We start from the raw sequence: 11,750 nt of genomic DNA on the forward strand, positions 1-11,750 counted from the left end.
ATCCATAACCAATCTGTAACAAATTGTATTTCCATCATTTAACTCATATTGTAAGCCACACTGAACCCGCAAAAAGGTGGGAAAATGTGGGAAACAAATGCAATAAATAAAAAAATAAATAAAAAGTAACCACTCAAACCAAAGAATAAAGACTACAAAACAAGGCAAGAGGAAGGGTGGGATGACATGAAATGGGTAGGGAAAAAACAAAACCTAGGTGGAGTCAAATGCTTGATGGAAAAGCCAAGTCTTCAAGCCTGGATAGAAAGGGGAATGGAATTCCAGTGAAAAGGGGTGGTAACGAAGGCACGGTGTCTGGTGGACTTTAATTTCGTTTCTGGGACTCGGGAGACAGAGACAATGATCATTAAAAGAAGGTTATGCTGCCAGAATATGAAGAATGAATATGGACGTTGTTCTTTGTTTCTACTGTGTACATGCTGTAAACTTAGTACCAGGAACTTTCTCAGCGTTAAATTTAGCTATGTGCCAAGGCTTCTTAAAGCATAATATCCTTGAAGCTTTAATATCCAAGAAGTATAACCTCTGCACACACTGGAAGCCGTTCTTTTCTGAAATTGACTTTATTGAATAAATGCAGCTGATGTACTCACAGTTCGTAGATTCTCAGAAGTTACAGCCCCAAGGTAAAAAGACTTTGTAGTTCTGAACAGTGGCGTAGCCAGACTGCCAATTTTGGGTGGGCCTGAACCCAAAGTGGGTGGGCACAAAATTTTCTCTCTACCCCCCTCCCCCAGCAAAATTTAGTCACACTTTTCAGTGAGCTTTCAGAGGCCAAAACCTCCTGCCTCAGGTCAGTATAATGCTGTTGCGGTATCCTCTCCTGACCTAAGGAAGGAAGTCTCTGAACCTTTATTAACACAGGTACCATATTACTTTATCCTAAATTAAAAATAAAATTATTTTCTTTACCTTTGTTGTATGGCCATTTACTTTTTCTCATTGTGTTGCTCCCAGTCTCTAGATTCTGCTTTCCTTCGTCTTTCTCTTGCCAGGGTTTCCTGTCCATTCATCACCTTTGGCTTTTCATCTTTTCCTCACCCTTGTTCGCCACATGCCCCTTCCTCTTATTCTCCAGTCTTTCCCTACTCTGTCCTCTCCCTCTTTCCATCCAGCAGCTCCCTTCTTTCTCCCCCCATCCTTCCAGTGTCTCCCCTTTCTTTTGCATCCAGCGTCTCCTTTTTCTCCCTACCCTTCCATCCAGTGTCTTCCCTCTTTCTCTCCTTATCCTTCCCCCCCATCTACCCTCTCTCCTGATCCTTCCATCTAGTGTCTCTATCTCCCCTCTCCTTCTATCCAGTGTCTATCTCGCTACCCTTTTCTGTTCAGTCTCCTCCCTCTCTCCACATCCTTCTAGTTTCTCCCCTTTCTCTCTGCATCCTTTCATCCATCTCCCCTCTTTCTCTCCCTATCCTCCCATGTCCAGCAACTCTCTTCCCTCTAGTCTCTTCTTCCTCTTCCTTCCTTGTCCAGCAGCTCTCCAGCCCCTTCCTCCTCTCCCTCCCATGTCCAGCAGCTCTCTCCCTTCCATCCAATCCCCTCCTCCTCTCCATCCCATGTCCAGCAGCTCTCTCCCTTCCCTCTAGTCCCTTCTTCCTCTTCCTCCCTTGTCCAGTAGCTCTCCAGTCCCTTCCTTCCTCCTCTCCCTCCCATGTCCAGTAGCTCTCTGCCTTCCCGCCAGTCCCTCCCATGTCCCAGCAGCTATCCCTTCCCATCAGTCCCTTCTTCCTCTCCCTCCCATGTCCCAGACGCTCTCTCCCTTTCCTCCAGTCCCTTCTTCCTCTCCCTCCCATGTCCCAGCAGCTTCTCCCTTCCCTCTAGTCCCTTCTTCCTCTTCCTCCCTTGTCCAGTAGCTCTCTCCCTTCCCGCCAGTCCCTCCCATGTCCCAGCAGCTCTCCCTTCCCATCAGTCCCTTCTTCCTCTCCCTCCCATGTCCCAGACGCTCTCTCCCTTTCCTCCAGTCCCTTCTTCCTCTCCCTCCCATGTCCCAGCAGCTTCTCCCTTCCCTCCAGTCCCTTCTTCCTCTCCCTCCCATGTCCCAGCAGCTTCTCCCTTCCCTCCAGTCCCTTCTTTCTCTCCCTCCCATGTCCCAGCAGCTTCTCCCTTCCCTCCAGTCCCTTCTTTCTCTCCCTCCCATGTCCCAGCAGCTTCTCCCTTCCCTCCAGTCCCTTCTTCCTCTCCCTCCCATGTCCCAGTAGCTCTCTCTTCCTTCCCTCAAGTCCCTTCCTCCTCTCCCTCCTATGTCCCAGCAGCTCAGCCACTTTCCCCCCAGGCCCACGAATCCACATCCTTCTGCGCTGTCGCAGCCCTTCCTTCCTACCCTGTCTTCTCCCCAGGCTCCGCTGCATCGTCCCTGCAAGAGGAATCGTTTTCCTTTTCGGCCGTCGCGCTGCGCTGCCATACACACAGGCAGCTTCGCTCCTCCCCTGCCGCGTTCATCCGGCCCTAACAGGAAGTGCATCAGAGAGGGCCAGAATGGACGCGGCAGGGGAGGAGCAAAGCTGCCTGTGTGTATGGCAGCGCAGCGCGACGGCCGAAAAGGAAAACGATTCCTCTTGCAGGGACGATGCAGCGGAGCCTGGGGAGAAGACATGGTAGGAAGGAAACGCTGAACACTGCCTCCACGGGACAAAAGGGCAGGGACAGCGTGCGAAGGATGGGCGGGCCTGGAGGGAAAATGGGTGGGCCTGGGCCCGTCCAGGCCCACCCATGGCTACGCCCCTGGTTCTGAAAGCTGAATCGGAGGGTGGAGGTGGACATCTGAAGAAAAGGAAGCTGTATTGTGGAGGTGGGAGAGTGGTCAAGTAGATGAAAGCAGTTCAGAGATGGGATGCTTCGTTTGTGAACTATTGTAAAAGAGAGTGAATGAGCAGAGGTAAAAAGACAAGTTCACTGCAGGGGAGCAGGGGAACATATGCGTCTGGCAAGATGGAGAATATCTGAGCTAGTGAAGACAGGGAGGTCAAGAAAGGTGAGGTAAAGGGACAGAACCTAGCCGGTGGTGGGAGGCGGGGCTAGTGGTTGGGAGGTGGGGCTAGTGCTGGGCAGACTTAAACAAATCAAGGTCAGGTAACACAAAAAGTAACACATATGAGTTTATCTTGTTGGGCAGACTGGATGGACCATGCAGGTCTTTTTCTGCCGTCATCTACTATGTTAGGTAGCAGAGGTGGTCACAGAGGGGCAGTCCTTGATTGGAGAGAGAGGTCTGATGCTTTGGAACAAAGATAGTAGGAATAATCAGGAAACAACAGCATGTAGACCAGGAATCAAGCTCGGCTGAGAAAGAGAGGAGGCCTTTGCAGGAGAATAGGCCACTAATAACGAACTTTATACAAACAAGCAGGGGTGGCTACAGTAGATGTGAGACTACATTACACACAATGCATTGCTCACATATCACTGCAGAAAGTGACCGCAGCAGTAAAAATCCTTAGAAGTGAGAACAACATTAAACTATTTACTACTACTACTATTTAACATTTCTAAAGCGCTACTAGGGTTACGCAGCGCTGTACAATTTAACATAGAGGGACAGTCCCTGCTCAAGGAGCTTACAATCTAAGAGACAAGTGAACGGACAGTCCGATAGGGGTGGTCAAATTGGGGCAGTCTGGGTTTAGTGAACGGTAAGAGGTGCCGAATGCAGCATTGAAGAGGTGGGTTTTAAGCAAAGACTTGAAGATGGGCAGGGAGGGGGCTTGGCGTAAGGGCTCAGGAAGGTTGTTCCAAGCATAGGGTGAGGCGAGGCAGAATGAGCGGAGCCTGGAGTTGGCGGTGTTGGAGAAGAGTACAGAGAGGAGGGATTTGTCCTGTGAACGGAGGTTACGGGCGGGAACATAGGGGGAGGAGAGGTAGTGAGAGGCAGCAGACTGAATGCATTTGTAGGTAAGAAGGAGAAGCTTGAATTGAATGCGGTATCTGATTGGAAGCCAGTGAAGTGACCTGAGGAGAGGTCTGAACAGATTGAAGGGGGGATAGATGGCTAAGTGGGAGGCCAGTGAGGAGTAAGTTGCAGTAGTCAAGACGAGAGGTGATGAGAGCATGGACAAGAGTTTGGGTGGTGTGTTCAGAGAGGAAAGGGCGAATTTTGCTGATGTTAAAGAGGAAGAAGCGGCAGGTCTTGGCAGTCTGCTGGATATGCGCAGAGAAGGAGGAGTCAAAGATGACTCCGAGGTTGCGGGCAGATGAGACGGGGAGAATGAGGGTGTTATCAACTGAGATAGAAAGTGGAGGAAGAGGAGACGTGGGTTTTGGTGGAAAGACGAGCTCGGTCTTGGACATGTTCAGTTTCAGGTGGCGGTTGGACATCCAGGCAGCAATGTCAGATAGGCAGGCTGATACCTTTGCCTGGGTCTCTGCGGTGATGTCTGGTGTGGACAGATATAGCTGGGTATCATCAGCATAGAGATGATACTGGAAACCATGAGATGAGATCAGGGTGCCCAGGGAAGAGGTGTAGATTGAGAAGAGGAGGGGTCCAAGGACCGATCCCTGGGGAACTCCAACAGAGAGCGGGATGGGGGTGGAGGAAGATCCATGAGAGTGAACTCTGAAGGTGCGGTGGGAGAGATAGGAGGAGAACCAGGAGAGGACAGAGCCCTGGAACCCAAATGAGGACAGTGTGGCAAGAAGTAAGTCATGATTCACAGTATCAAAAGCGGCGGATAGATCAAGGAGGATGAGGATGGAGTAGTGGCCTCTGGATTTGGCAAGGAACAGGTCATTAAAGACATTAAACACATTTTAGTAGGGCTACCATTTGATTAAAATTTGTAATGACAACTAATGTTGGACCATAGCCAGGTGTTCATTGGGGGAGGGGCACAGGGATGGGCAGGGGGGCACATTCCCCCCCCCCCCCATTAGATATCATACCTTTGCTGGTGGAGATGCTGAAGCTAGTCGAAGAAATCTATTGCCAAAGTGTCTCCCTTTCTTCCTTGTGCTGCCTCAATCGCAAGGAAGTCAGCAGGGTGCCTCCAGCCGCTGATGCCGGCACTCCCCAAGCATGCTCAGTTCATGCGCTAACTAAGCTTGCTTGGAGACTGTAAGCATTCGTGGCTGGAGGCACCTTGCTGACTTCCTTTCTCCTGAGGCAGTACGAGGAGGAAGGGTGGGGGGGGTGACTTAGGATGTTGATTTTCTCAGCTGGTGGGGCGTCAGCTACCCCACCAACCATTGAACAGGTATTGTAGCATTGGGGGGGGGGGGCTTCACCCATTCTCTTTGTTATATTCCCCCCCCCCCGTGTTTTCACCCATTCTCTCAATCTCTCTTTCTGCCTGTGCCCCCCCCCCCACCCATTCTCTGTCTCCCTCTCTCTCTAATATGCTTCCCCACATTTTCCCTAAATTCCTCCCGCCTGCCATCTCTCCCAGGCGGCAGCGGCTCTCCCCTCCCAGTTTATCTCATCAGTTGTCTTACAGTAAATCTTCGCCCAGCAGCATATTGAAACGCTGCCTCGGCCTGCACCAGGCCTTTCCTTCTGATCCAGCTCCCCTTTCTGAAAATAGGAAGCTGCATTAGAAAGGGGTGGGACAAGTCAGAAGGAAAGACCTGGTGCAGGTGGAGGGAGCGTTTCAATATGCTGCAGGGCGAAGCTTTATTGCAAGACAACTAACAAGGTAAACCAGGAGGGGAGGGAAGGGGAGCAAGAGATGCCGGACTGGGTGGGTGAGCAGGGGCGGAGGTCGGTTAATCAACTACAATTCATTTTTTTAGTAGTGATTAATGCTTAGCTTGTTAATCACGATTAGCGTGCAACCCTACATTTTAGGGCTACACTATAAAAATTAATATAAGTCTTCTGGGTGCAGAACACTATGAAAACCTTGAAGATAACACAAAATTACTATTATTTACAGGCATTATACCACTGCATTCCTCATCTTCCTTCTGTCTCTCCTCATTGAGGACATGATTTATCTAAGTGTCACCTGATTGCAAATGTCAGATTGGCTGTACCAGTGTCTGTAGGATCTGACTCCTCCACTCAGTGTCCGATTAAAGTGTGCAGAGTTTTATGTATGTATTTATTTATTTATTGCATTTGTATCCCACATTTTCCCACCTCTTTGCAGGCGCAATTTGGCTTACAATACATCATGAATAGTGGAAATATATACATACATACAGCACGGATAACACAGTGAAATTAAGAACTGTAAACATAGAACAAAGGACTTGGGCAAAAGCAAAAAGCAATCCATTTCCACAGAAAGCCTGACTGAAACCCAGGAGTTTTGGTTTCTGCTGAAACTGAATCTGCAACCCAAATTGGCCACTTGGTTTCAGGAAAAACAGAAACTGTAAATTAAAATGCCCCCCTCCTTCCAATCCAACCAAAAATGCCTACCTCACCAGTGTGGGTATCCCACCCTTGCCTGCACAACACAGTAGACCCTGAGACACGTAGCAAATGTTGTCAGTCTTCTGTCTCCTGGCTTCTCCCCTCTTCTCCCTTGATCACCCAGAATACTGCTTTTTTTTTATACCCTCTTCGTCCTATTCATTGCTATGGACCCCCACCTTCTCACCAGAACTCTTTGGCCATTATCAGTTGATAAGAATGACTTCATATGTTTCTAAAACCGAAGTATAAACAAATGATATGACATCCTTCCAAGTCCCTTTCAGCCCCCCTTTGGATGTTCTCATCCTACTTGCACCTGACCCACTACTATCTTCCACTAGCCAAAACATCTTTGCTCATGACTTCTTGCAGGTGTCAGTCCTACCATTGTTGACAGAGCAGACTCCCCCCTCCCCTGTCAGCTTTCTGGGAACTCACTTCAGCTCTTGCTGCAGTGAAATGTATCTGTGTCAGAGATGAACTTTGATTTTTACAGGCCTAGTTCTTAGCCTGAGCCATTGGCCTGTATTTCACTGAGAGCAAGTGACAGCATATTTCTACATTCCCCTCTTGCCGGGCCCCCAAAGGGGGGACCGGCACACGTGACTTCTAGTGTGTGGCCATCCTTTCCAGAGGGCTCTTTAGAGTCTAGTGAGATGTATATATCTGAGGTGACATGGGTGCTGTGACACAGTGAGGGACAAGGCCATAGCAAGAGTCAGCATGTGGATACATAACTATATGCTGAATGAAATGCAGCATCAGGATTCCCCATTTACTATAACCAACCCAAGGGGCCTAACTATCCTACACCTACCCCTCTGGGGCGGAGTGAGACTTGAGACAGACTATAGCCAGCTAACAGAAGGGGAGGGGGGAAGGTGTTAATAAGGGGAAAGTTATAACTATTTTGAGTATAATGGAACTGCAGTAGTAAATTTCTCTCTGACACACAGAAAAAAAATCCCACAGGATACTGAACTCTTAGAAGAGATATAAAAACAAAAATAACTAAATAGCTCTTCCAATCACAGAAACCACGTGACACGACAAAAACTGTTGTTTAAATATTGATGGTGAAAAAATGGCCTTATATACAGGCACTTTTCTCTGTCCCTAGAGGGCTCACAATCTAAGTTTTTGTACCTGGGGCAATGGAGGGTTAAGTGAGTTGCCCAAGATCACAAGCAGCTGTAGTGGGAATTGAACCCAGGTCACCAGGATCAAAGCTCACAGCACAAACCATTAGGCCACTCCTCCACACCAGCACCCGTGCCATTCCTCATTTCTCTTCTTCTTTCCCATGTACTACACTTTTTTTATAGCATGTCTTGCTCCTATTGTAGTTGTTTTACACACTCACACATAACCTTTTAGTTGGCAGCTTGCCATAGCCTCCTCCTTTCGGGGGGAGTTCCAGTTTCATCTAGCACCATTTCACATATATTTTTGTAACATCCTTTGACTTTATGATTTCACCAAGATGTTCCATCAACTCACTTTCTGTTTTTTTTTATAGCACAACATGTGTCACTGGTATACTATTTCGCGGAACAAGCTACTTCCTCACACTTTATTCACTTGATTAGTTATTATGTTTACTCACATATATTTCCATACCATCTCAATGTTGCACACATGCTTTTCTGCGCATATCTTTCCAAGCTGAAGAAAATATTCAAAGCATTACTTTCATTCACTTTCTATCCTGCTTCCATTTGCAAGCTTATTCCGTCAATTCAGACAGTTCATCTCCAATAGTACATTTCATTGCAAACAGTCTGACCATTGGCTATCTACATGCAGTTTATACATTACTAGTGGAACCATGCCCGCTTCCTCAACAATGAAATGGGCCCTAGGAAGGCTGTCATGTAAGCTTTTTTTTTCTCTCTTTATTTATTTATTTATTTATTGCATTTGTATCCCACATTTTCCCACCTTTTTGCGGGCTCAGTGTGGCTTACAATAGGATATGAATAATAGAAATACATTTGTTACAATTTGGTTATGGATTACATTGTGCAAAGTTATACGAGACATTCAAATATCAAATTAGGAATATGACAATGGGACATCAACATAGAAATAATTGGAAGGGGACAATGGGAAGCTAAAGGGTAGTGTTAGACAAAGACATATGGTGTACATAGTTCCGTGGATAAGTGTATGATAGACTGGGGTGCGGGATGAGGGATCAAAGTGGATGTATATTGCATTGATGAACAGTGAGTATGGACTCTATGTGAGTTGGCTCTTTCCGTAAGTTTGTTCAAACAGGTGAGTCTTTAGTAGTTTACGGAAGGAAGCTTGATCGTCAATCATTCTCAGGTTGCGCGGTAGTGTATTCCAAGCCTGCGTGCTCTTGTGGGAAAAGGTAGACGCGTGCAGCGTCTTGTATTTCAGGCCTTTGCAAGTGGGGAAGTGGAGGTTTAGGTGTGTTCGGGATGATCTTTTAGCGTTTCTGGGTGGTAGGTCTATTAGATCAGACATGTACGCTGGGGCTTCGCCGTAGATGATCCTCCCCTCCATGGCCAGCGATTCTTCCCTCCCCTCCCCTCCATTTCCAGCGATTCTCCTCTGCCCTCCCATCTGTGTCCCACGATTCTCTCCTCTACTGTCCTGCCATCCCATCCACCAATTCTACTCTGCCCTGCCCTTCCTCCCTCGATGTCCCGCGATTCTCTCCTCCCCTCGATTTGTACCTGAATGTTCTCTGGCTGGCTGGCGTTGGCTTCCATTCCATTTGTAACATCCCTCCTGACGTCAGCTCGCCTCCAGCGTTCCCTTCCCTCTCACTGTTCCGCCCTCTGACGTCATTACGTCTAGACGCGAGGACGGGACAGTGAGGGGGAATGGAACGCTGGAGACTGGCTGATGTCAGGAGATGTTACGAACCCAGGCAGCCAGACACGGATCGTTGGCGGTGCAAATTATTATATAGGATAATAACATTACCTAACTGATGTCTTTACTTCATGACATGAATCAGACCGACGTTAAATCACTTAACACACACCACCAGGCTCTATATTTTTCATAATTTCTCTTACTTTTCATATAGTTTTCATAGCACTGCAACAGTAGTTTACACACTTTACATATCATTTTATACTCGTGGAGTTTATGTTTCTATTCAGCATTACTTTTTCCTTGACACTGATGAGACAGTTCACATAAAACGAGGAATTATTATGTCTTAACTCTGTATTCTCCGCTCCACTTCACCGCTCACTACTCTGATATTAAGCCTTTCTGGTAATTATTTCTGTAGTCTTTCATCACAATTTTCAGCTTTCTTTTCCATTTTTCCCCCCACATTCACACATTTCTTCTTTCTTTTTTATGGCCTTACCATGGCAGATCATTTATTACTCACACCTTTTCAACTTTTATGATTTCTTAACTATCCATATCCCAGATTTGTATCTGGTTATTATATACAAGTTTTATACTTTATATATGTACATATATTTGTAATATATTTTAATATTTATTTATTTATCTTTACGTTTAGACACTTGTAACACACTCCACCTTATTTTTGAAAGCGAAAGACGCCCATATTTCGACCCAAATCAGGAGATGGGCGTCTTTCTCCCGTGGGCAGCCAAATCGGTATAATCGAAAGCCGATTTTGGGCGTCTTCAACTGCACTCCGTCGCGGAAACGGCCAAAGTTGACGGGGGCATGTCAGAGGCGTGGTGAAGGCGGGACTGGGGCGTGGTTATCGGCCGAACAGAAATGGGCAGCTTTCGCCGATAATGGAAAAAAAATAGCCGTTTTTAGCAAGAATTTAGGTCACTTTTTTTGGACCCTTTTTTTTCACGAACAAGTCCCAAAAAAGTGCCCTAAATGACCAGATGACCACCGGAGGGAATCGGGGATGACCTCCCCTGACTCCCCCAGTGGTCACTAACCCCCTCCCACCAAAACCCCCCACCTTTTACAACTTTTTATTTCCAGTCTATATGCCAGCCTCAAATGTCATACCTAGCTCCCTGACAGCAGTATGCAGGTCCCTGGAGCAGTTGTTAGTGGATGCAGTGGACTTCAGCCAGGCAGACCCAGGCCCATCCCCCCCTACCTGTTACACTTGTGCTGGTTAATGCTGAGCTCTCCAAAAAACCCCAAAACCCACTGTACCCACATGTAGGTGCCCCCCTTCACCCCTTAGGGCTATGGTAATGGTGTAGACTTATGGGCAGTGGGTTTTGGGGGGATTTGGGGGGCTCAGCACACAAGGAAAGGGTTCTATGCACCTGGGAGCTCTTTTACTGTTTTTTGTTAATTTGTAAAAGTGCCCCCTAGGGTGCCCAGTTGGTGTCCTGGCACGTGAGGAGGACCAGTGCACTACGAATCCTGGCCCCTCCTACGACCCAATGCCTTGGATTTGTTCATTTTTGAGATGGGCGCCTTCGTTTTCCATTATCGCTGAAAACCGATAGCGCCCAGCTGACAAACGGCCAACTCCTAGGCATTTGCCCCACACAACCCGTATTATCGGAAAAAAGATGGGCGCCCGTCTTTTTTCGAAAATACGGGTTGTCCCGTTCACGGAAATAGGCGCCCATGGAGATGGGCGTTCGCGTTTGATTATGCCCCTCACTGTAATCCCTGAAGAAGGCTTATCGCCGAAACACGGACCGTGTTGGGTCCAGCTGACTTACTATTTGAGGAAAATAAAAACAATGGAAGATTTCTGATCTCTGTTCATTCTTTGGAACATTCTTCCACTTTGTTAGCTGTTTGTCTTGCTAGATTCTCCATTACCCTTGCTTCCTCTACTGTGATCTGTAATTAGGACTTTCTATCAAAAATGTTAAATTGGTAATCCTAAGTATGATTAAGCCACACTTCAATGATTGTAATTCTTTGCTTTTAGGGCAGTGGCGTTCCTAGGGGGGCGGACACCCGGGGCAGCACCCCGCCCCACGGGTGCAGCACCCCCCTACGATGCAGCGCAGACCCCCCTCCAGGTGCATGCCGCTGGGGGGGGGGGGGGTGCCGCAGCGCACACCTGCTCAGAGTTCCCTGACTTTGCGCGTTCGCTGCAGCTCCCTCTGACCTGGAACAGGAAGTAACCTGTTCCAGGGCAGAGCAGAGGGAGATGCAGCGAACGCGTGAAATCAGCGATCTCAGAGCAGGCGTGCACCCGGGGCGGACCACCCCCACCGCCCCCCCCCCCCTTGGTACGCCACTGTTTTAGGGTTACCATTCTATGTCATACATACATTCAGGTTGCTCAAAACGTGGAGATTAGTGGCATGATGTCCAAAATATGAACACTTTACAATTTTGTTATCCGATCTTCATTGGCTCCCTGTGATACGGTGTTTTATTTTATTTATTTGTTACATTTGTATCCCACGTT

The 11,750-nt window shown here is 47.7% G+C and overlaps 1 protein-coding gene across 2 annotated transcripts in view; it reads right to left on the minus strand.

The window, feature by feature from the left end:
- The window catches only part of LOC115463370 (gastrula zinc finger protein XlCGF26.1-like), a 952,960-nt gene that overhangs the window by 415,799 nt on the left and 525,411 nt on the right, over positions 1 to 11,750 (minus strand). The window lies entirely within an intron of this gene.

This window comes from Microcaecilia unicolor, chromosome 1, assembly GCF_901765095.1.
Source record: "Microcaecilia unicolor chromosome 1, aMicUni1.1, whole genome shotgun sequence".
Classification (NCBI taxonomy): domain Eukaryota; kingdom Metazoa; phylum Chordata; class Amphibia; order Gymnophiona; family Siphonopidae; genus Microcaecilia; species Microcaecilia unicolor.